The 25,055-nt window shown below is 49.6% G+C and overlaps 1 protein-coding gene across 1 annotated transcript in view; it reads left to right on the forward strand.

Moving 5' to 3' along the window:
- Positions 1–25,055, forward strand: part of TCERG1L (transcription elongation regulator 1 like) — a 193,411-nt gene that overhangs the window by 39,453 nt on the left and 128,903 nt on the right. The window lies entirely within an intron of this gene.

Raw genomic sequence — 25,055 nt, forward strand, 5'->3', positions numbered from 1 at the left:
CCTGCGTTCTCGTGCTGGGGGCGTCGGGAGAGGGCTTATGCTCAGATCACGCAAACGGACCTCAGTTCCCTTGACCAAGGTCATGTTAGATAACCCGGGCATTTTCTGCCATAAAGCAAAGTGTAAAGTTTCTGTTTGAAGAAATGAGACATGCCTTTACTAACTCTTCACGGGGAGTGATGCACATGGCCGAGAAATTTCTAATTTTCTTATGTGGGGCTTGGAAAAAAGCAAAGGCAGCATGATGGAAAACAGTTAAGCATCTGAGTTAATAAAACACAAAGAAGTACAAAACTCAGACTCGCATGGGGCTCTCACTGAGCCATCCCTCCTGGGCTGGCCAGCTGGGCCTGCTCTGAACACATGGGGTGGGGTCCTCCCCACCACGGCGGGACCGGTGCAGAGGTCCACTGAAGCCCATGGCTGAAGAAGAGACAGGATAGCCACCAAGGTTTGGAGTTCATCCGTGCAGCGGGTGTACTATTCTAAGTCCGCGGGGCGGAGGTGGGGCTGGCAGACATTCTGGTGTTGTGAGCGATGCTGAGATGCAGGATGAGATGCGGAAGGCCTGGTCCTGGATTGGTTGCAACTCTGTTGTCCAAACATGTTCTCAGCTGTACGCGCACATCTGCTCACTGTCACCAGCGCTCCACGTGTCCCAGCTGTCCTGGTGAGTGCATGTTTGGGTCCGTCCTTAAATGTCACAAAAACAGCCTTGACTTGGAATGACCTTTAGTAAGTACTGGAGTCTTGGGAGCCAGGACTATTACTTGAGTTTTAGTTTTTCACATGATACAGTAAGACTTGGATAGAAATTCTGTGGAATTATAATATTAATTCTATACTAGAGTTAACCCTAGAATTGTATACTAGCATTATATCATTAATTGCTAGGTTGTCAGTGATAGAAACATCTCTAGAGTGTGAGATACATATCTTTTTTTCATTGTAGAAATAGATTAACCTGGTTTCATTACTTTCCAGTTTGGGGAGTGTTTTTGGTTTTCTGGTCGTGTTTCTAGTAAATCTGATGTGGTCTTCTCAACACTGGACCTTGGCTTCTGTGTTTCTATGTTGACCTGATAAATTAGTTGGTCAATAGAATGTTGTATTCTCAAGAACAAAATCTTATTTCTATTTCAGCGTGTTAGTGAACATGCAGTTAGGGTATGACGGGGAAAATAAATAAAACACATGGATAATCTCCTGTGTGGAACATAATTTACAACTGTGTCAAGATTCTGGTTTTAAAATCCATCAGTCCACTGGCATTTATTAAGGATGACTTACTATTTTCTGAGCAAATTAATCTTAGAAAGAACCCAAAACCAAACCCTGTGTACCCCAGGGGCGGCTTCACTCTTCATGTCTCTTATATGATTTATAAAGTGACATAATCATTAGGCGTCTTTCCATGTTGGCATTTTATAAGGCTCTATAATCAAATCTGCCATAATGTGCATTCAGTTAGAAAAAGACAACCTCCGTGTGATCTATCGTGTACAAAACTGCCGAAGTGGATGGTCAGAAGATGAAGGGGCCCTACTTAACAGGTGGCTTCTGAAATGGCCTTTGTCTTGCTGGCGTTGGTTGGTCCCTTTGATCTGAAAACCCCAATCACTACAGGGGTTGAAACTGGGGCTGCAGGTCTGGACCAATGACCCCAGCCCAGTGGGCGGTCCCTGAGCTCTTTGGCCAATCCCAGTGTTGGATATGGTACTGCCAGGGCTGCCCCTGTAAGTGGTTCTCTGGCAGGGAGGACCACCTACCCACCTAGAAGGGTTACCCTGGCTCTCCTCTTGATGTTAGAAGAAGGCATTTGAGAGAGACTGGCCAGGTCCCTGATGAAAACCTTCTCAGAATTTCCCTTGAATACTTTCTGAAAACCAAGCCTTGAAGGAGACTGAGGGCAGGCAGTTTGTCCATCAGAGCTGGGGTTTTTTAACCCCTGTCAGTAGCCCCATGGAATGAGAGCCAGTGAGATTGAAGAGTGGACTGTCCTGATTCTCAGTGGAAGTCCAGGTATTCTGCTTGGAAATCCCTAACCCCCCTGAAAACGGAGTGGAGGAGGGATGGGGATAGGAGAAAGGAGGGCTGGTGGAGGGAGGGGGGCCAAGGGGATAGAATGGCATCGACAGAAAAAGAGATTTCATAGGCCCAGAAAAACGCACCTCTCTGGGAAGTTTGCTCCATATTCAAACTGATTTTATAAAAGCACATGAACTTTAATTTATCCACAGATGAATAATCCTGCTTTTATTCAGAAGATAATAATTCCCATTTTAGATAAATGAGTTAGACTATTTTATTTACACCCTAAGCTTGGTGATAAAAGCCAGATAACCTTAGAAGCCCTATGTGGTTTAGCTTTATGGTTCTCACCTGGGGGCAGTTTTGTCCCCAGCAGATACTCGCCAGTGACCAGAGACATTTTTTGGTCATTGAAACTTGGTGGTTGCTACTGGGATCTAGAGGATAGAGACCAGGGATTCTGCTACACATCTGACAGCAAAGGACAGCACCTGTGGTAAAGGATTATCTGGCCCCAGATGTTAGTAGGGCCTCCATCAAGAAACCCTAGTTCGTGTTCTAGAGGTCCACCTAAACCGTGGAAACCAGGACTGGTGTATGAAGAAGAAGTTCTGGTCCAGTAACTGTAGGACCCAAAAGGAAGAAGCCTCTGTGCTGGAAAGAAGATCAGCCACGAGAGTGGCTGAATCATATGCCTTTAACAAGATTTAGGATTTCGAGTCAGACACCCTATTTAAAAAACCCCTTGAAGGAGATTGGTTCAAGATGGCAGAGTAGAAGGACGTGCTCTCACTCCCTCTTGCGAGAGCACCAGAATTCACAACTAACTGCTGAACAATCGTTGACAGGAAGACACTGGAACTCACCAAAAAAGATACCACACATCCAAAGACAAAGGAGAAGCCGCAATGAGACGGTAGGAGGGGCGCAATCACAATAAAATCAAATCCCATAACTGCTGGGTGGGTGACTCACAGACTGGCAAACACTTATACCACAGAAGTCCACCCACTGGAGTGAAGGTTCTGAGCCCCACGTCAGGCTTCCCAACCTGGGGGTCTGGCAACGGGAGGAGGAATTCCCAGAGAATCAGACTTTGAAGGCTAGCAGGATTTGATTGCAGGACTTCGACAGGACTGAGGGAAACAGAGACTCCACTCTTGGAATGCACACACAAAGTAGCATGCGCATCGGGACCCAGAGGGAAGGAGCAGTGATCCCATAGGAGACTGAACCAGACCTACCTGTTAGCGTTGGAGGGTCTCCTGCAGAGGCGGGGGGTGGCTGTGTCTCATCGTGAGGACAAGGAAACTGGCAGCACAAGTTCTGGGGAGTACTCCTTGGCATGAGCCCTCCCAGAGTCTGCCATTAGCCGCACCAAAGAGCCTGGGTAGGCTCCAGTGTTGGGTCACCTCAGACCAAACAACCAACAGGGAGGGAACCCAGCCCCACCCATCAGCAGACAAGGGGATTAAAGTTTTACTGAGCTCTGCCCACCAGGGGAACACCCAGCTCTACCCACCACCAGTCCCTCCCATCAGGAAACTTGCACAAGCCTCTTAGATAGCCTCATCCACCAGAGGGCAGACAGCAGAAGCAAGAAGAACTACAATCCTGCAGCCTGTGGAACAAAAACCACATTCACAGAAAGATAGACAAGATGAAAAGGCAGAGGGCTATGTACCAAGATGAAGGAACAAGGTAAAACCCCAGAAAAACAACTAAATGAAGTAGAGATAGGCAACCTTCCAGAAAAAAGAATTCAGAATAATGATAGTGAAGATGATCCAGGACCTCGGAAAAAGAATGGAGGCAAAGATCGAGAAGATGCAAGAAATGTTTAAAAAAGACCCAGAAGAATTAAAGAACAAATAAACAGAAATGAATAATACAATAACTGAAATGAAAAATATACTAGAAGGACCCATTTGTTTATTTTTGTTTTTATTTCCATCTCTCTAGGAGGTGGGTCAAAAAGGATCTTGCTGTGATTTATGTCATAGAGTATTCTGCCTATGTTTTCCTCTAAGAATTTGATAGTGTCTGGCCTTACATTTAGGAATTTAATCCATTTTGAGTTTATTTTTGTGTATGGTGTTATGGAGTGTTCTAACTTCATTCTTTTACATGTAGCTGTTCAGTTTTCCCAGCACCACTTATTGAAGAGACTGTCTTTTCTCCATTGTATATCCTTGCCTCCTTTGTCATAGATTAGTTGACCATAGGTGTGTGGGTTTATCTCTGGGCTTTCTATCCTGTTCCATTGATCTATATTCCTGTTTTTGTGCCAGTACCATATTGTCTTGATTACTGTAGCTTTGTAGTATAGTCTGAAGTCAGGGAGTCTGATTCCTCCAGCTCTGTTTTTTTCCCTCAAGACTGCTTTGGCTCTTCAGGGTCTTTTGTGTCTCCATACAAATTTTAAGATTTTTTGTTCTAGTTCTGTAAAAAATACCACTGGTAGTTTGATAGGGATTGCATTGAATCTGTAGACTGCTTTGGGTAGTATAGTTATTTTCACAATATTGATTCTTCCAATCCAAGAACATGGTATATCTCTCCATCTGTTTGTATCATCTTTAATTTTTTTCATCAGTGTCTTATAGTTTTCTGCATACAGGTCTTTTGTCTCCCTAGGTAGGTTTATTCCTAGGTATTTTATTCTTTTGTTGCAATGGTAAATGGGAGTGTTTCCTTCATTTCTCTTTCAGATTTTTCATCATTAGTGTATAGGAATGCAAGCAATTTTTCTGCATTAATTTTGTATCCTGCTACTTTACCAAATTCATTGATTAGCTCTAGTAGTTTTCTGGTAGCATCTTTAGGATTCTCTATGTATAGTATCATGTCATCTGCAAACGGTGACAGCTTTACTTCTTCTTTTCCGATTTGGATTCCTTTTATTTTTTTTCTTCTCTGATTGCTGTGGCTAAAACTTCCAAAACTATGTTGAATAATACTGGTGAGAGTGGGCAACCTTGTCTTGTTCCTGATCTTAGAGGAAGTGCTTTCAGTTGTTCACCATTGAAATGATGTTTGCTGTGGATTTGTCATATATGGCCTTTATTCTGTTGAGGAAAGTTCCCTCTATGCCCACTTTCTGGAGGGTTTTTATCATAAATGGGTGTTGAATTTTGTCAAAAGCTTTCTCTGCATCTATTGAGATGATCATGTGGTTTTTATTCAATTGTTAATATGGTGTATCACATTGATTGATTTGCGTATATTGAAGAATCCATGCATCCCTGGGATATATCCCACTTGATCATGGTGTATGATCCTTTTAATGTGTTGTTCGATTCTGTTTGCTAGTATTCTGTTGAGGATTTTTGCATCTATATTCAACAGTGTTATTGGTCTGTAATTTTCTTTTTTTGTAGTGTCTTTGTCTGGTTTTGGTATCAGGGTGACGGTGACCTCGTAGAATGAGTTTGGGAGTGTTCCTCCCTCTGCAATTGTTTTGGAAGAGTCTGAGGAGGATGGGTGTTAGCTCTTCTCTAAATGTTTGAGAGAATTCAGCTGTGAAGCAATCTGGTCCTGGACTTTTGTTTGTTGGAAGATTTTTAATCACAGTTTCAATTTCAGTGCTTGTGATTGGTCTGTTCATATTTTCTATTTCTTCGTGGTTCCGTCTCAGAAGGTTGTGCATTTCTAAGAATTTGTCCATTTCTTCCAGGTTGTCCATTTTATTGGCATATAGTTGCTTCTGGTAATCTCTCACGATCCTTTGTATTTCTGCAGTGTCAGTTGTTACTTCTCCTTTTTCGTTTCTAATTCTATTGATTTGTGTCCCTTTTTTTCTTGATGAGTCTGGCTAATGGTTTATCAATTTTGTTTATCTTCTCAAAGAAACAGCTTTTAGTTTTATTGAACTTTGCTATCGTTTCCTTCATTTCTTTTTCATTTATTTCTGATCTGATCTTTATGATTTCTTTCCTTCTGCTAACTTTGGGGTTTTTTTGTTCTTCTTTCTCTAATTGCTTTAGGTGTAAGGTTAGATTGTTTATTTGAGATGCTTGTTGTCTCTTGAGGTAGGATTGTATTGCTATAAACTTCCCTCTTAGAACTGCTTTTGCTGCATCTCATAGGTTTTGGATTATCGTGTTTTCATTGTCATTTATCTCTAGGTATTTACTGATTTCCTCTTTGATTTCTTCAGTGATCTCTTGGTTATTTAGTAATGTATTGTTTAACCTCCATGTGTTTGTGTTTTTTACGTTTTTTGCCCTGTAATTGATTTCTAATCTCATAGCATTGTGGTCAGAAAAGATGCTTGATATGATTTCAATTTTCTTAAATTTACTGAAGCTTGATTTGTGACCCAGGATGTGATCTATCTGGAGAATGTTCCCTGCGCACTTGAGAAGAAAGTGTAACCTGCTGTTTTTGGATGGAATGTCCTATAAATATCAATTAAATCTACCTAGTCTATTGTGTCATTTAAAGCTTGTGTTTCCTTATTAATTTTCTGTCTGGATGGTCTGTCCATTGGTGTAAGTGAGGTGTTAAAGTCCCCCACTATTATTGTGTTACTGTTGATTTCCTCTTTTATAGCTGTTAGCAGTTGCCTTATGTATTGAGGTGCTCCTATGTTGGGTGCATATATATTTATAATTGTTATATCTTCTTCTTGGATTGATCCCTTGATCATTACGTAGTGTCCTTCCTTGTCTCTTGTAACATTCTTTATTTTAAAGTCTATTTTATCTGATATGAGTATTGCTACTCCAGCTTTCTCTTGATTTCCGTTTGCATGGAATATCTTTTTCCATCCCCTCACTTTCAGTCTGTATGTGTCCCTAGGTTTGAAGTGGGTCTCTTGTAGACAGCATATATATGGGTCTTGTTTTTGTATCCATTCACCGAGCCTGTGTGGTTTGGTTGGAGCCTTTAATCCCTTCACGTTTAAGGTAATTATCAGTAAGTATGTTCCTATCATCATTTTCTTAATTGTTATGGGCTTGTTTTTGTAGGTCCTTTTCTTCTCTTGTGTTTCCCACTTAGAGAAGTTCCCTTAGCATTTGTTGTAGAGCTGGTTTGGTGGTGCTGAATTCTCTTAGCTTTTGCTTGTCTGTAAAGCTTTTGATTTCTCCATCGAATCTGAATGAGATCCTTGCCAGGTAGAGTAATCTTGGTTGTAGGTTCTTCCCTTTCATCACTTTAAATATGTCATGTCACTCCGTTCTGCCTTGTAGAGTTTCTGCTGAGAAATCAGCAGACTGGACACTATAAAACTCTTAGAGGAAAACATAGGAAGAACACTCTTTGACATAAATCACAGCAAGATCTTTTTTGATCCACCTCCTAGAGTAATGGAAATAAAAACAAAAATAAACAAATGGGACCTAATGAAACTTAAAACCTTTTACAAAGCAAAGGAAACTACAAACAAGATGAAAAGACAACCCTCAGAATGGGAGAAAGTATTTGCAAATGAATCAACGGACAAAGGATTAATCTCCAAAATACATAAACAGCTCATGCAGCTCAATATTAAAAAAACAAACAACCCAGTCAAAAAATGGGCAGAAGACCTAAATAGACATTTCTCCAAAGAAGACATACAGATGGCCAAGAAGCACATGAAAAGCTGCTCAACATCACTAATTATTAGAGAAATGCAAATCAAAACTACAGTGAGGTATCACCTCACACCAGTTAGAATGGGCATCATCAGAAAATCTACAAACAACAAATGCTGGAGAGGGTGTGGAGAAAAGGGAACCCTCTTGCACTGTTGGTGGGAATGTAAATTGATACAGCCACTATGGAGAACAGTATGGAGGTTCCTTAAAAAACTAAAACTAGAATTGCCATATGACCCAGCAATCCCACTACTGGGCATATACCCAGAGAAAACCATAATTCAAAAAGACACATGCACCCCAATGTTCATTGCAGCTCTATTTACAATAGCCAGGATATGGAAGCAGCCTAAGTGTCCATCGACCAATGAATGGATAAAGAAGAAGTGGCACATATATACAATGGAATAGTACTCAGCCATAAAAAGGAACGAAATTGGGTCATTTGTAGTGACGTGGATGGATCTAGAGACTATCATACAGAGTGAAGTAAGTCAGAAAGAGGAAAACAAATATCGTATATTAACGCATATATGTGGAACCTAGAAAAATGGTACAGATGAACCGGTTTGCAGGGCAGAAATAGAGACACAGATGTAGAGAAAAAACGTATGGACACCAAGGGGGGAAAGTGGCGGGGGGGTGGGGTGGTGGTGGGATGAATTGGGAGATTGGGATTGACACGTATACACTAATATGTATAAAATGGATAACTAATGAGAACCTGCTGTAAAAAAAATAAATAAAATGAAAAATAAAAAATAAAAAAAATAAACCTGAGGAAAGGCAAATAAATAAATACATACATACATACATACAAACCCCTTGACCAGTTCCAAATTCAATCGGAAAGTGGGTTTTCTCTTCCGGAGTGTCGCCAGCGTGTGCAGCCTAGGTAGTCCTTGCTGCTGCTCTTCTGCAGGAGCCCGTGCACACCGGGGCCTCCCACTGGCCTCATGCTCATGGCCGTCTGTTCACTCGCCTGCCCCTTCCCCGCCTGTGAGTCACCCGCTGGCGGGCCCTGTCGCCCTGTCCCTGCCCAGCCTGCAGCAGCTCTGGGCCGTTTCCCCAACCTCAGGTCCATTCTCTGTATTGGACATCCAAAGGATGAATCCAGCTGATTCCACGTGTTCACGTAATCTCTAACGCTGTTTCTCTCATGCTTGCCTCTGAATCAGGGGCACGGCAGAGGGAAGCGTGGGCAGGGCAGAGGGTTTACCAGGAGAGGGCTGGGCACTCAGACGTGGGCTGGGAGCCGGCGGTTGAAGGAGGATGAGCAGACAGGGGCAGGGGTGGGCTGCTCTCTTCGTTTCCCCCCCGCAGGTCTCAGCTAATGCAGTTTGCCTCATTCCCATCTATTCCTTGAAGCCTTGGAATTTCAGGTGATAGAAGGAACACTTCCGGGGGAAAAGCATATCTTGTATCCTGTCTATTTCTTAGTTTTTAAGGCGAAGGTGGAGTTTATCTGGGGGGAACGGAAGACGTGCAGAAGCATTTGCCCTAGGGAACGGAACTGCCTTCCTGGCGCTCTCCAGGCTGGAGCCCTCCGGACCTGCACTCCCTCACCTGCCCCCTCGATGTTACAGGGAAGTGGGAAGCAGGAGCCCACATTCAGGAGGGTACAAGCACCAGACAACTCTGGCGTCTGTCCCTCTTTGATGAAATAAACGAAGTGATTCTTTTTTAAGAATGATGGTAGCTATTTTCAAAACTTAGCCCACCATTTCATAAGCATTGAAGTGAAAAAGGTAAAACATGAGTGAGAGCCGTGGTCTCCAGTACAGCAAGTGACTAGCAAATACAACTATTAAAAAGTACCATCTGCCTTGGAAGCCATTTACCACCTGTTCTTTTGCTTCCAGAACAATTTAATGGTCTAAATTTAACATTTTGTCCTGCCACAGAACAGCTGGGAAGTGACGATTCTTTTTTCAGTCAGGAACTTACCAGCCTCTCCATGCAGCCTCTGGGGGGCTGTCCACTCATCCCAGTAGCGGAATCCAAGGATGCTGAAACGGGCTCTGTAACCACAGTAACCCGGCCATTTGGGGATGCAGCCTTTTCTCTTGTTATCCAGGAATTGTTTCCTCCTCCACTGTAATAAAAAATGTCATAATACATATTAACATTTTGGAGATTTGTAGAGACAAAAATACTGCTGCAACGTAATTACTTATACCCCAGAGTGCCTGAGACTCAGCTGGCTTGTGAGAAAGACATATGTGTTTCTAATGGAGAGAATGAGCTGCTTTTAGTAGAAAAATTATCGGATTTAAACAAACAAAAAAGGACTTTGTATAGTTTGTTATCCACAGGTGAACTCATACTGTGGATGCAAGATACAAATAGTCAGTCAAGCAGGTGTTAGCGCGTTTGAGCCGTGCCGGGTGCAGAAGTGTCTAAATGGAGATCCAGCTGTGAACCCTTCCTATCAGCAAGTCAGCTTGTTTAAGGTTGTCCCTCTAGAAAAGTCCTCCTGTGACCTGTCTGCTGCAGCCTCCCTGAGGAACTGCTGTCACTTGAGCTGTATTCTTCGTTTGCACTGTTAGCTCCAATTCACTCTTTCTTTGAAAAGAAAAATTGGCAACCCAGCACGCACACAAAAGCATGTCTGTGTCTATGCCAAGTATAAAGAACGCTGATACAGTAGACCCCCAAGTACCTCCCACTGAGCCCAAGAAATGGATGTTTCTGTACCCCTAGCGCTCCTGGGAGCCTCAACCCTCCCCAGCAATAATTACTCTCCCAAGTAGGTGCCAATCGTTGCTATGCTGTTTTTGAGAAATACGTTTACATATAAGCATTATTTCTAAACAATGTACTTCATAGTTTAGGCGCTTTTTGAATTTTACATAAATGTCATCATAGTTCGTGCATTCTTCCGTGATTGCCTTTTTTGCTCAAAATGATGTTGTTGTTGTTTTTCGTAAAGTCCCCACTGAGGCTTGTAGTTGTAATGCAGTCGCATTCACTGTGGCATAGCGTTTGTTGGTTTGTATGAACACACGCAATGCATCATCCATTCTGCTACTGGTGGCATCTGGACTGTTTCCTGAAATGTCAGGAACAGTTGCCCCCTCTTTCCTTTTGGAAGCACTTTCCTCCCCTTCTGATAGTCCTTCCAGGTTTGGGGTGTGGGGGGGGTCTTTGCACAGATCGGTAGAGTCTGGGGTGCACAGGACCCTCCCTCTCTGGTGTCCCGAGTGTTCTTATCCCAGGTAGTAACTAATCCCGACTTTATGTCAGTCCCTGTTTCTCCCTTGAGTGCTAGGTTGATAGACCCAGTTTCCCACTGGACACATGCACTTTCTGATGGATACCTCAAGCTGCACTTTTCTATAAAAGCAGTATTGATTTCCTACCCATGGTCCTGCTTATGAAACAATGCAAAACAACTGGTTTCTCCTGTAGGCTTCTGGGTAAACCCCCTCTTCCACTAGCACTCTCTCATTCATAAGTAGCACCCCAGTCTGCACCCAACACCCCGGGGTCATCCTTGGTTCCTCCTTCTGCCTGATAACCTCACATCCACCCATCAGCGCTGTCTTCCCTCCTAATCTGCATCCCAAGTCCAACTTCCTCGTCCAAAGCGATACCATCTCTTGACTGAGGGGGCTGCACAAAATCTCTCTGCTTCCACTCACCCTTATGAGCCGCTGTTTCCTACAGGAGCCAGAGTTCCCGTCTCAAAGATGTACAGCAGGCCAAGCCTGCCCCTGCTTAAGACTCCCACTGATTGTCTCCTGTGGAGCTTAGAACAAACCCCAGACTTCTCCCCAGAGTCTCTGGAACCCCCTTTTGTGGCCCAGCCTGTGCTCTTGCTGCTGTTGGTACCACTCTCCCTTCTCCCACTGAGCCTCAAGCACACCCAGCCTGGCTGCCTCGGGGCCTTTGCACCGGCCACTGCCCTGCCTTAGAGGCCCTCCTTCACCGTTCAGGCCCAGCTGAGAAGCGCCCCTACTTTCTCATCCTAAGGACCCTTGGGAATCAACTCCCTCTCATCACCTGTTTACTTCCTTGGTAGCATTTCTCATTGTCTGGAATCATCTCAGTGTCTGTTCCTGGCTTGTTTCTCTCTGCTGCCCTTCCCCATCCCCGGATGTGAGATCCAGGATGGCAGGGGCCTTTGTGTCTTACTCACCATGAGTTCAGGGCCAAGGTCAGTGCTTGGGGCCAAACGGTCTCCCCTTGCCTCTGCTGAAGGAGCACGTCTGCTCCCTGTGTTCTCGATGAGCGAGAGGAGGGGGTGGGCCTGCTTGAAGGTGTTCGTTCAGCACCCCCGCCCCAGCCCAGTCAGCCCTCACAGACAAGGTGGGAATCGGGGCAACCATCCGCACGCCAGGGCTCCTCGGCGGCGCTCACGGCCGCAGAGCCTGGCTGCTGACGTTGGTGTCCATCCTGGCGTCGATCGGGACGTGCAGTCAGGATGCCCAGGAGAAAACCAGGCTGCTCTGTGAAGGGCTTCAAAGGAGCGGCCAGCCCCCCGTCGCTACGTCCTTGAAGACTGGTGTGTCCTGAAACCCCAGCTTTTCACCCTGAAAGTTTGCATGGATCCCATGCAGCTGATCCCGTTCTTTAAACTGGGGGACAGAGTGGGAGGGGATTAAGGACCTCCTTACCTAAGTTCCAAAGCCAAGAAGGGCAGAGCGAACCTGGAACTCAGCCCCGTTTCCTGAGGGCCTTGCCTTCCTTTCGTAGGCGTCTCCATCAACCCCTCCCACCGTCGATCCCTCCCGCTAGCCACAGTTCACATTGAGCCGTAGAGCCATTGAGCTAGAACCCATGACCTGATGACTGAGGCTTTGGCTGGGCTGCCGGTGCTATAGGGACGTTGACCGAATTCAGCTCTGTGACCAGCCCAGGCAGAGAGGGCGGCCAGGCCACACACACACGTGATGCATGTGGTCTGATCCCTGGAACGGGCGTGGGCTCTTCCAGCGGGTGGGCGTTTTTAGAAGAGACCCTAGAAGGACTGAGAAGATAGATTGGTCTGCGGACGGAGGAAGGAGGAAGGAGCCCTGACGGTTGTCACTTTAATGGAGAGCATCCTTTAAGAGAGCATCCTTGGTTGCCACGTTCGGTCCCGTTGCTACAGCCACAAGTCAGAGCCTGGTCTTGGCGAGTTCCCTGTAACGAGAGCAGCCGCCCCCTCCAGGGCTGGGCTGTCTCATTTGATCTGTGATAACAGCGCTATTGGAAACAGTATCCGTGGCATCTAGTTGAGGATGCGGGAGGGGATGAGGTGCCGGACGTGCACTCACTGGAGGCCGTGGTCCAGGAAGCACCTGGGAGCATCTTCGGGCCCAGCTACTTTGGTCTTAATTCCCAAATTGACCCTTTTGGTGTGTCAGTAAGATCAGGGCCGCACACACAAAGGCCTCTGCCTTGTAGGAGTGCGGGATCTGTGTTTATTCACTGGCCCAAGTCAGGGAGGGAGCTGGCATTTTGCTCCTGGTGCTTAAACTTCTGGAGCCCACGGGGGGCTGCTTGAAGCGTCCTCAAGGCGCCCAGTCCTCTGGCAGCTCCAGCTGCGGAGAACAGCTAAGGAAGGGCGAGGACGCCAGCACAGGGTCTGTGTCCACCCTGCCTGTGATGCTGGGCCACGCGAGAGAGAAGTGAGTGCTTAGGAAACTTTAGCTGAGGAAGGTGCGCCCCGTTGAAATATGCTATCGGTGGTTTGCAGTTTATAGACGCCGATAGTTAGGAGAGCGAGCTTACTTAGCCAACAGCATACGAGCTCCTCATTTCCTTAAGAAGTCAGCTAACAGCCGTACCTGTCAGCCACAGCAGGGAGTGGAGAGGGGAGGGCGCTGCTTTGAAGCAGACCCTGGGCAACACTGGCTTTCACCACTCGCCTCCCCTTCCCTCATGTATTTAAGAATGGCTGTGCTCGAACCTAGGTTATGACCGACGTCCAAGATTCAGTTCACCATCCGTGTGTCTCCTGAGCTCCCAGGGTTCTTGGGACGAGACTTCTCAAGCTCGGATGCACAGGACGTTTTTCCATTTGGGAGGATTGATGAGGGGGAGCAGCACGCAGCCCCCGCTTTGTGCTGGGGTCCCAGGCTCCCCCTGGCACCTTGTCTCAGCGCAGGTTGGGCCCATCCAGGGACGGGCTGCAGGCCCACCTTCACGAGAAAAGGGATATGAAGAGGATGCTCCTGGGAGGACCCTCAGAAAGGAGTCAGGATAGGATGTTAGAACGACCACCTGCATGCTCGCTGCTGGGCTCCCATCTGGCCCTGCTTCCATGGTCTTTCCTCTTGCTCTGTTCACATCCTGGCCTCTCACTGGAAGTCCAGTTGAGAGCGGACCTTGTCTGTGGTGACTGGCTTGACCCCTTCGGTCCAGCAAAAGCTTTCCAGCCTTCAACCTCCTGTCCTGTCCTTGTCTCACCTGCCACTTAAGTGACAGCCAAGCTGCTCACGAGAGTGCACTTCATCTCCCCACGCTGAACGTCCACGGGGCCGGGCCGCGGGGCTGGCTCTTTCCCCGCTCAGCACTTAAACCAGCTCTGAGGATATTTCCCAGGTGGGAGGCTCGGCCACTAGAGGACATGCAGTGACTTCCATCGGTCAAGTTAGGCTGGATTGTTACAACTAAATCGCTTTGTAGAATAGCCCCCTCCTTGTTTATACAACATGTAGAGAACATGTTTTTTCCTGTTCTCCGCTGTGTAAATACAGTCCTACTGACTGAAGAAAGAAACGGTCATCATCCGGTACATCTCCTCCTAAAGGTATTATTGTGTTTCCCTGCGCACAGCTGCTCAGCCTCACTGGGGAGACGTGGGTACTTATGATCCCACCTCTAGCCACAGAAGGAGGCATCGGCTACAACTCATTTGCTTTCTGCTGGAGAGAAAACAGCAGTGCTCTGGGCCGTTCAACATAAAAGAGAGTTAAAGGCACAGAGCCCGAGAAGGCCCACGGTGCTCACAAATGACCCACATCTGGGGGCTTCCCTTGACTGGGGCTGGGAAGTCGCCCAGGATCACCTATCACCGTGCACTCAGGCGTGGGCTGGAGAGGAGCCTGGACCGGCCAGGTGCCAGGTGTTTACGTCCCACTGGTCCCAAGGGGTGAGGGGTGCAGGGAAGGCTGGGCAGGTGGAACCTCAGAGCCAGGGAGGTCTGGATCCCAGGAGATGAGGCGAAGGGGAGCCCATTGCTTCAGGACAGAGAAACAGTTCCCGATCATCTAGAAAAGAGCTGACAAAATGGTCCAGACCCCACGCCGCCCTCTCCACCACGCCCAGCCTGGGAAAGCTTCCTACTCTCCACTCTGGTCAGGTCGGCTGGCAGCCCTCGTGGTCAAGCATGTGGTTAAACCACAGTCCCAGGGGCAGTGCTTGCCCACGGGGTCCAGTCGGGGCGTTTGGGCAGGTGCGAGCTGATTTCTGTGAGTGCAGCTCTCTCAGGGGAGGAGAGCAGTGTCTGAATTAGTCTATGAGCGCTGTACAGGACTGTCTGCTCCCAGGTCCCCAGCTGCTCTCGTTGTCCTGCACAGATCTGAAAGGGAGGAGGGCTCGGCTTCCGCTAGCTGTCACCTAAAGCAGCCACCGGTGTGCGCGCGCTGGGGGGGGCCAAGGTCAGGACGCACCAGGAGAGCCAGCAGGGACTCATGCTGCCCAAGTTCTGACAGCAGATTTATGTATGTAGTTTGCTAATTTACACACATGGATGGAAAACACGCACATCTGAGGCTTTTCAAGAAAGCACTGAAGCTGTGATAGTAACCAAAAGAACAGAACGTGCTTCTTTTTTTTTTTTTTTTTTTTAATTTTTATTTATTTATTTATTTATGGCTGTGTTGGGTCTTCGTTTCTGTGCGAGGGCTTTCTCTAGTTGCGGCAAGCGGGGGCCACTCTTCATCGCGGTGCGCGGGCCTCTCACTGTCGCGGCCTCTCTTGTTGCGGAGCACAGGCTCCAGACGCGCAGGCTCAGTAATTGTGGCTCACGGGCCCAGCTGCCCCGCGGCATGTGGGATCTTCCCAGACCAGGGCTCGAACCCGTGTCCCCTGCATTGGCAGGCAGATTCTCAACCACTGCGCCACCAGGGAAGCCCCAGAACATGCTTCTTGTGCTGAAAAGGACCCCTCTCGTCTGGGACTCCCAGACGCTGGGCTTTAAACGAGGCCCTGGAGCCCGCTGTCAGTGGCCCTGACGTTTAAATGCTCTGTGAGCCTGGAGGATGGCTTTCCCGAGCGGGCTGTCTTCCCTTTGTTTTTCTGTTTTTTAACTGGGATGTTGCATTCGCTAAGGTTGTGCATTCTCACAACCTGCTCAGATCTACTTAGGATCATGGACTCTGCAGGAGCAAAAATCTGAATTTTCTTAAATAGAGTCATTCGTCCCATTCCCCACTCAAAAGATCAACCAGCCACCCCACGTGTCCTGAGCAGGATCAGACCAGGTCAGTGCCCATTGCATCCCGCCCTTCAGGGGCTGGTCGTTATGCGAGGAGCTGGCCCAGGTACACAGGACCTGGAGGGCTGTCTCAGGTTGGGTGGCCCCAGAAGAAGACTCTGGGGTGGAGATTTTATGTGAGCATGGGTGGAGGAGGGGGAGTGTGATAGGAAAGCAATAAGGCAGCAGAGGGTCTACCAGGTTCTTCTAGCAAGGAGGCAGGAAGCTAGGCTCTTCCCATCAACGTCTGCCTGCGTTTGGTTGAGGGCAGCTCCGGACGGCTCAAATTTTCTGGCATTTCTGCTCACCCCACACCAAGGCCAAAACCGCCCCCCACCAGACACAGCCCTGAGGCAGAGAGAGTCAGTCGTCGTGGTCGCAGGAGGAGGCCTTCGGCCTCATGGGAAGGTGAGGGCTTCTGGAGCGTGGCGGGGCAGCCTGTGGACTGTGGACCCTCTGGGAGCCAAGCTCCCTGGGATGCAAGGAGGGATGCGGTGTGCTTGGTTTTGTGACCTGACCTCTCCAAAGGTCATAACAACCAAAGATGACGTGTGAGGTTGTGAAGACCTGCGGACTGTTCTCACAGCTGTGACATTTCTTACCAAGTGTGGCTGTGGGGCCTGCATGCCATCCTGTGTGTAAACAGTGAAAGGGACTCCCTTGGTTCACGGTGAGTTGAGATGCTGGCCGGGGCAGGAGGCCCTCAGACTCCAGGCCGTTCTTCAGGGCTCCCCCAGGCTTCTCTTGACCTTTAGGGCAGCTCTCTTCTCTTGACCTTTAGGGCAGCTCTCTTTCCGGGTGACGGGGCGGTGGCAGTGGCCTGGCAGACACAGGAGCCAGGCGAGGCAGCAGATGCGGCTATGCTGAGTGATGGGTGCCAGGACCGGGCTCAGCCCATGGAACCATCCAGCACACGGTGGGTGTTCAGTGAGTGCCCGTGGAATAAAGAGGTGCCTGTGGACATAAGAAGAAAACACCAGCAGAACCACCGTGAAAGCAGGGGTCTACGGAGGTCCAAGTCCCAGCCCCGCAGTGGGCAGCAGTGGGGATCTGGAGTGTGTGTGGAGCCAGGAAGAGCCCCGTGGCAAAAGAGCGCCGTGATGTTAAAGATCTTGGCAGAAAGAGATTTCAGCCTGGGGACCCCGTTCGAAGGGGCTCTGAAATCTAAGGGGTCCGTCCGCTTCTCTGTCTGGCATTGCTTTGGTCAGCAGTGAAATGAGACGCCAGAGTGAGGTCATCCCTGAGACGCCTCCGGTTCTCCTGAGCCGTGAGACCACAGAGCAGGGTCCATGCGCCCCGGTGCAGGGATGCGGGAGCCTGGCACCTTCCAAGGTCAGGGCAGACCACAGCCAGGATGCCAGGTGCAGCCCTTTGTGAATATCTTCCTGGTTTAATGCTCTTGCATCAACCCTGTTGGGCCTTTGTAGTGTATTCAAGGGTCTTGTGCAGTCGTTATTGGGTTAGTTTATTCTGTTTTGGACAGCCAAGCAGGGAGGGGGCTACCGAGGTGACACGAGTGTGAGATGCTAGAGGTTGGACCAAGCAGATCATGATGGGGGCTGGGGAGTGGTCTGAGTTGGGGTCCGAATTAAAGGTCCACTCAGCAGACTAGTTGCCGAATGTTTGTGGATGTGCGAGAAAGATGGAGTCAAGGGTGGCATCGAAGATTTGTCCTGAGCAACGAGCGAATGAAAACGCCCTTCATCACACAGGGGCCATCTGAGCAGGGCTGTCCTGGGAAGGCAGATCCGGAGTTTTCTCTGACCCTGCTTCTTCCTGTAGCAACAGCCTGCGTCTCTCTTTCCTTAAACAACCTTCCTCCAAGTAAGCCGCCTATTCCTGGGTATAATTTCTGTCTTCCTATTTTCTTCTGAGCTCAATCCAAGCAGGTCTTGGCTTCTCCACTCCACTGAAACTGCTCTTATAGACGTCACCAACAACTTGGATTTTCCTAAATTCACGTGGTGCATTCTCTGTCCTCCTGTTACTGACCTTTATGGCATTTGACGGAGTTAATCACTCTCTCCTCCTTGACACGCCCTTGTTGGATTTGCCACCAGGTCACCATGAGCCTGGTTACCCCACTTTCCTGGGTGCACCTCCCCGTGTCTGTGCTGTGTGTCTCTGGCCACTCCCCATCCTCCAAATACGGAGCCAACCTGTGTTCATTCCTTCACAGTCTCCACTCAGCTTCTCCAACAAAGCCGCCTGAGTTGATGGGTACAACTTCCAGTGAAATCGCCCAGTCTCATGGCTACATTGTCACCTCTACAGCGTTACCCCCCAATTCCAGACTCACGTGTCCAGAAGTCCACATGACATTCCTACTTGTATGTTTAGTAACCACCTCACACTGAACAGATCTCAAACTGTGCCCAAGTGTCCTTATAATTCCAACAAATAAGCTATAATTTTTATTGTTCTCATTTTTTCTCAAGGAAGCCACTGGGGAAAAATAAAAGAAAGGGGATGTAGGGTATGAAAGTGGAGGGTTTGTAAGGGGCAACGGCTGGGGGCGGGAGGCAGGGACACTTGTGGCTCTTTGGGCATCCTTTGGTAGTAGTTTTGTGGTCACCGAGACTGTGCCCTTGTTCCTGGAGAGGCTGTGTAGACGTTGGTAAGAGGCCTTGGTCTAACAGAGAGGAGCTTGTGTTTACTACCCAAGCCATCCGATGTGCATTAATTATGTGTATGTAGCTGTCATTTGCCACATGTCATAGAGTTATGACATTTGTTAAAGATTCATTTGGACTTATAAAAGGATATATGCAAGATAAATAACCCAATTAATAAATAAGCAAAGGATCTGATAGATGTTTCTCCAGAGAAGACATACAAATGGCCAATAAACACGTGAAAAGACGCTCAACAACATTAGTCGTCAAGAAAGGCAAATCAAAACCACAGTGAAACACCACTTCATACTCACTTCATGGCTAAAATAAAAAGATGGACAAGTGTTGGTGAAAATGTGGAGAAGTTGGGACCCTCATACGCTGCTGGTGGGAATGCAAAATGGTGCAGCCACTCTGGAAAACAGCCGGGCAATTCCTTAAATGGTTAAACATAGAATAACCGTAAGACTCAGCAGTTCCGCTTCTAGGTATATACTCAAGAGAAATGAAAACATGTGTCCACACAAAACCGTACACAAATGTTCACAGCAGCGTTATTCATAATAGCCCCAAAGTGGGAAAACCCAGATGTTCATCAGCTGATGAATGGGGAAATTAAATGTAGTGAATCCAACAATGGAATATTAGTTAGCAATAAAAAGAAATGATGCACTGACACGGGCTACAACATGGATGAACTTTGAAAACATTACATTAAATGAAAGAAGCCAGTCACGAAAACCATGCATTGTATGAGTCCATTTATATGAAATGTGCAGAATAGGCAAATCCATAGAGACAGAAAGGAGATTAGTGGTTGCCTAGGGTGAGGGGTGGGATGAGGAGGCCTGGGTGGAAAAGGAGAGTAATTGCTAGTGGGCCTGGGGTTTCTTTGGTTGGGGGGGGGGGCGGTGACAAAATATTCTGAAATGGTTTGTGGTGATGGTTGCCATTCTGTGAATCTAGCGAAAACCACTGTCTTGGACACTTTCAGTGGGTGAATTGTATGGTATGTGAATTATATCTTAATAAATGTATAATAGAAAAACAAATATACATACAACCCCATTTCACTCCCCTCCCCCTCCGCCATGTGCAGCTTCGCGGGGAGTTGCAGTGCATCCTTCTGGAATAAAGTGACATGTGAAAACCACTTCAGATCCCAGTGGTTAAACATCCCTCCTGGAGGGAGAGCAGGAGTGGTCTGTCAAGCCCATTAATTTCCGTGATTTTCTATTTAAGTACGTTTTCAGGTCACTTCCAGCCCTTTCCTGGTAGCTTTGCAGAGCTGGATGATTGTAGCCGTTGTTACGTCTGAGGCCGGGGTCCTTTAGAAAGGGGCGCTCAGGCCCTGAGAGGTGGGATCCTAGCTGCCCCGCTGTGTTGGTCTGGCCACCTGAGGTTCCGGCCCCTCGCCATCGGGGAAGGGTCCCCTGGGCGCTGGGATGGAGGGGTGGAGGTTCAGGAGGAGAGGCTGTGGGCCTGCTGAGTGGAGGGATGAGGGATGGGGGAGAGGACTCAAAGGCAGTGGAATGTCAGGCCTGGGCAGTGCCCGGCTCCCGTCAGCGGGAGGCGGATGCTGACCTCTTTGGCAGTGTCCGCTCCTGTGCAGTGAAGACAGGGGGCGCTGCGACTGGCAGGGCCTCCCCGGGCCCTTCTCTTGGAATGAGTCCTTACCTGTTACAGGCGAGACCAGGAGCGCTGCTCAGGGGACCTGTAACCAGAGTGCGTATCCGGACCAGATGTGCACGCTGGTCAGCAGACACACATCCTCAGGCACATTTAAGTAACTGGTAAACCTGTGACCTGAAATTGACTTTATTGTTTTCCCAATGGCACATAAACTTATTTTAGCATTTTTATTCACATTTATGGGAGCGGTTCCCTATGTCCCTTTTCTGTAGAGATAACATGGGGAGGTCACCTGTAGTCTAGCTTTGCTCGTAGCTAACGGTCCCGGCTAAAACCTTCTGAAGATCCTTCATTGACTTAAAGAAGGAGTGAAATCTGGAAACGCACAGGCTTTGCCTGCGGGAGGGGCTGAGCTTACCACAGCTGCTGTTTATTTCTCTTTTTTTTTTAATCCAAAGAGCCTTTCCCTCCTGTGTCTGTAACGCCCTGCCCTCCCCAGGGCCCTGGACTGGACTTCGGCGGTGAGGCTGCGGGCTGTGGTCGGGACGGTCGGTAGCTCCCATTGTTCCCCAGAGAACAGACAAGAGGCGCCGTGTCCTTCTCCGTAGGGGAGAGCAGAGGCAGGCTGGGTGAGGTTCCAGCGAGCAGAGGCGGGGCGTCCGTCCACAGGGAGCCCCCTTCCGGCCCAGCACGGCCCGGACACGGCTGACAGCACCGCCTGAAGAAGGGATGGACTCCAGCCCCTCCTGGCAGCCGCCTGTCCCCCGGCTCTAAATCCCTGTGTCTGCAGGTCTGCCCCCTCCTTCAGCCCTTCTGGAATGTTCTTGTCTCTTGAGGGAGGGCAGGCCGCATGGAGCTGTGGAGGAAGCCGGACCCCTAGATGCTCAGGGTCGTGGCTCCGGCTCCGAGGATGAGGGTGTGGCTGGGGGATGCGTCTCCATGGCCTCCGCATCCGTAACCCTCCAGGGAAACCTCACACTCATTCCACGTGTGTGCCAGAACCAGGAGCTGTGTTCATCTGTCCTACTCATTTCAAAGATTATAGGGGTCAGAGGACCTGGCATTTCTCTCCAGAATCCATAACGTTTCCTCTGGTTTGCTCAGTGACTCACATAGATTTACAGTTGTGTGCAAACACATGTGTGCTTGTGTGTCCCAGGGTTTGAGACGGTGTGTGAGTGTGCGTGCTGTGTGTGGGTGTGATTTAGGCCGAGGCTGGAGGCCAGGTGACCAGTGCTGGTGCTGGTGGGCAGTGGAGAGAGGGAGCTTTAAGGGGCAGATTTGGGAGCCATTTGGGAAACAGTGCATGGACGAGGCTTGGAGATCCATCCAGGATGGACGTGGGGAGAAAAGTCCAAGAGGATCTGTCCTAGAATCTCCCTGATGTGCTCTCGTCCGGGAGGAGTTTTACTCACTCGTGCTTCTCATCACTTTTGTCCCATCTTGTCCAATCTTGTCCTTCTTATCAAGTTGTAAATTCCTCTGCCTCAGAAACCCTGTCTTGTTTCCGTGCCCCATGGGGCTTGTCTGTCAGGGCTATGGGTGCATGAGGTCATTTAAGGGAGGGACCCCTGGAGGGAGCAGGGGATAAACACGTGCCCTGTGGACACACAGATCTGTGTGCACACGTCTCAAAATGTGGTAACCGTGCACAAGAACAGCTAACGCATGTACTCAAATACATAATAATTTCTAGTAATTAATTGAAATAAATTACACACATAGACGCTTTGCTCCAGCCCAGCATAAGGCAGGTTTGAGTCATATGGCATTAGGTGCTCCTTCTAGTGAAAATGTGCCAGTTGCTGTGTGTGGTGTGTGTGTGGTGTGGTGTGGATATGTGTGGGGTGTGTGTGTGCTCTCATGGCTGTGCACACGCATAATTCATGTTTCCATCCCTACCCGAGATGGTGTTGTGTTTCATCCATGCGCAGTGTTGAATGAACTCACGCGTCTGCATCTCTGCACACGTGTGAACTTGGGAATTCTTTGAGCCCAGGCTCCTGAGCGCTGGGTGCCAAGGATGTCAGGGAAGGGGTCTGCGTTTATGTTTGAACACAGAGTACTGGTGGCTCTGTCCTTGGAGAGTATAACTCGGGATACCAACTGATGCGTGAAGGCGGATGAGGGCGTGGAGGGGAGTTTCATGGCCCCCAGCTTTCCCTTTGCTCCACCATCCTTTGTGCCACTGGTAAAGCCCCTTGGCTCCTTCCGGCCGGCTTGCCCACTCTTCCCACGGCCAGGCATACACTGCAGCCCGAGAGCCGCCCCAGCCGTGTGGTCCCCGCCCCCCACACCCCCCGCTCCCCGGGCTCCAGCATCAGGTCCTGGCCTGGCCTGCGGACCTCTCCCCACCCGGCCTCTGCTCCCTCTGCAGCCCGCCCACCGTGCTGGCTCTTCTCTCCAGGCCCAGCGTTCACTGCATCTCTCGGAACCCCCAGGCTTCTCTCCATGGTGGTCCCGGCCGACACTTGCTCACCCTTGAACGCTCAGCTGGTGTCGCCCCAGAGAGGCTCCCCGAGTGCACGTGGGTTACCTGTGCTCTGCTCAGCACTATGCCCATCCCTCGTTGTCCATTGTCACCAAACTGTGAGCCTGTGAGGGCCCGGATGCAGTGTGACCCTCCCTCCTGCCCCGGCCCAGCCCAGCGCCCAGGGTGGCCAACAGCACCGTGGCCGGGACGAACGTGCTGCATGGTGGTTGCAGCCTCGCCCCCCAGCAGTGATCCTGGGGGCGACGACCTCAGAGCCTGGAGGCGCTCCATCTTCATGGGAGATACTGACTGTCAGAGCCCCTCCGCCCGCACATCTGCCCCCCATAGAGACCTCTGCCGCCCAGGCCGGGCTTCTAGCCCAGCCTTCCAAGTCCCCATCATCCCCATGGCACAGGACATCCTGCTCAGATTAAAAGAGCCCACGCACATTTCCTAAGTGTGCGCAGCGCCCACCGTGTCCCCGCCACCAACGCAGACCTTGGACCAGCTCTGTGTGAGGACTTGGTACCAAGTGTTAACCAGAGCAAATCACTCTGGCAGCTTTGGGCGGCCCCACCTCTGGCCTGGACCCCGGAGAACCGCGCGTGGTTTTCTGGGAGGGTCATGAGCCGCTGACTTCGCGCACCTCCTGTTCCCGCACTGGGAGAGCCGCACCTTTGTGGGGAGAGGACGCAGATGCAGGAGGAGGCCTCGGGAGGGAGGGGATGCGCTTTACGAGGGAAACTACTGCGGGCAGTTAGGAAGCTAAAGCCGACGTACACCTCTCACAGTGTTTTTTTCATTTATTATTTTAAACCTATTAACAAGCTATGATGTCGGCTGTGACTTCCAAAAACAATTAATCATAGACGAACTCAAAGAATTCCGAGGAGGTTAAGCTGGCAGCACTGCCCAGTGGATTAAATGCTGGAGTTAATATCGCTGCTGCAGCCTCCTTTCACTTGCCTCTGTAATTAGGTTTCACCGACACTTTTTCCAGTGTGTTGTGGGTCATGGCGCCCTGCTCCACACGCCAGCGGCAGAAATACCAATGAGGCCCTTTCGAGAAAGCGTGAGGTCCTGCTGGCCTTTCGTCAGGGCAGATCTGTCACCAAGGAATCCTGATTTCTCCAGTGGGGAGGATGGGACTGAAGTCAGGCTCATTTCCAGCGAGCCTACCTAGGGTCTGGGCATGGTTGACAGTGATGCCGCCAGTGTATCTGTGTCTCTGGGGCTGGAACATGGCTTTTTCCAGGCGTCGCCACAACGGCCCTGAATGGGGTTTCTCTCTCCTGGGTCCCCTGCAGGACCTGCTTCTTCCCGTAATCTCCTCAGGTCCTCCTGCTCTCGGGCTGCTGCCCCAAAGCCAGAGTGTCCGGGCCAGGAAGACACCTGGTCCCAGTTGAGCTCGTGAGATCGGAAATGCACCAGGTCTCTCGTGGTTCCCCCAACCTTTAAGGGGAACGACGTCAGTAGTCTAGGCAGCAGTTGAGCCGGGCTGGGGACCCCTGGGCCCTTTAGTCCGTGGTGCTATTGTGGTCACACAGATGACTCTGTCCAGAGGGAAAGAAGATTCAGAGTGCTCCATGATCTCAGTGGCCATGAGCTGGAGGAAACCCTCCCCAGCCAGTCGTCTTGAGCAGAACCCATCAAGGACGCCCCACCACACTGGGACACCCTGCCACTGAGGTCCCCGGCTGGGCTGGTAGGGGACCCAACGTCGGGAGTGAGCTGGCTACTGGTTGCTCTCCAAGCAGACTTTAATTGTAATTGTACCTCCGGCCCCCTTGTTGTAAATCTTGGTGACATCACACTTGTATCCTCTACCCATCACACCTTAAATAGCCTTCGCAGGCTGTCTCCCTCTGGCACCCCCGAACCACCCCTACCGCTTTACACAGTTCAGTCCCTGGGGCTGCCCGATTTGAACCCACATCTCCCTTTCTCACGGACATGTGCCCAAACTCCCAGGTAAAGCAAGTGCCCGCTATATGGCATGATGCATCCAGCACTTCTCATCTGTGGCTCTAATTTCATAGGTTTCTCACGTGTATTTTTACTTATGCCTCTGTGCACGTGGGGACAGAAGACCAAGGTGAAGAGTGAGGGTCTCCTGCCCCAGGACCTCACCCACCTCCTGCCCCAGGACCTCACCCACCTCCTGCCCCAGGACCTCACCCACCTCCTGCCCCAGGACCTCACCCACCTCCTGCCCCAGGACCTCACCCACCTCCTGCCCCAGGACCTCACCACCTCCTGCCCCAGGACCTCACCCACCTCCTGCCCCAGGACCTCACCCACCTCCTGCCCCA

This window comes from Balaenoptera musculus, chromosome 16, assembly GCF_009873245.2.
Source record: "Balaenoptera musculus isolate JJ_BM4_2016_0621 chromosome 16, mBalMus1.pri.v3, whole genome shotgun sequence".
NCBI lineage: Eukaryota > Metazoa > Chordata > Mammalia > Artiodactyla > Balaenopteridae > Balaenoptera > Balaenoptera musculus.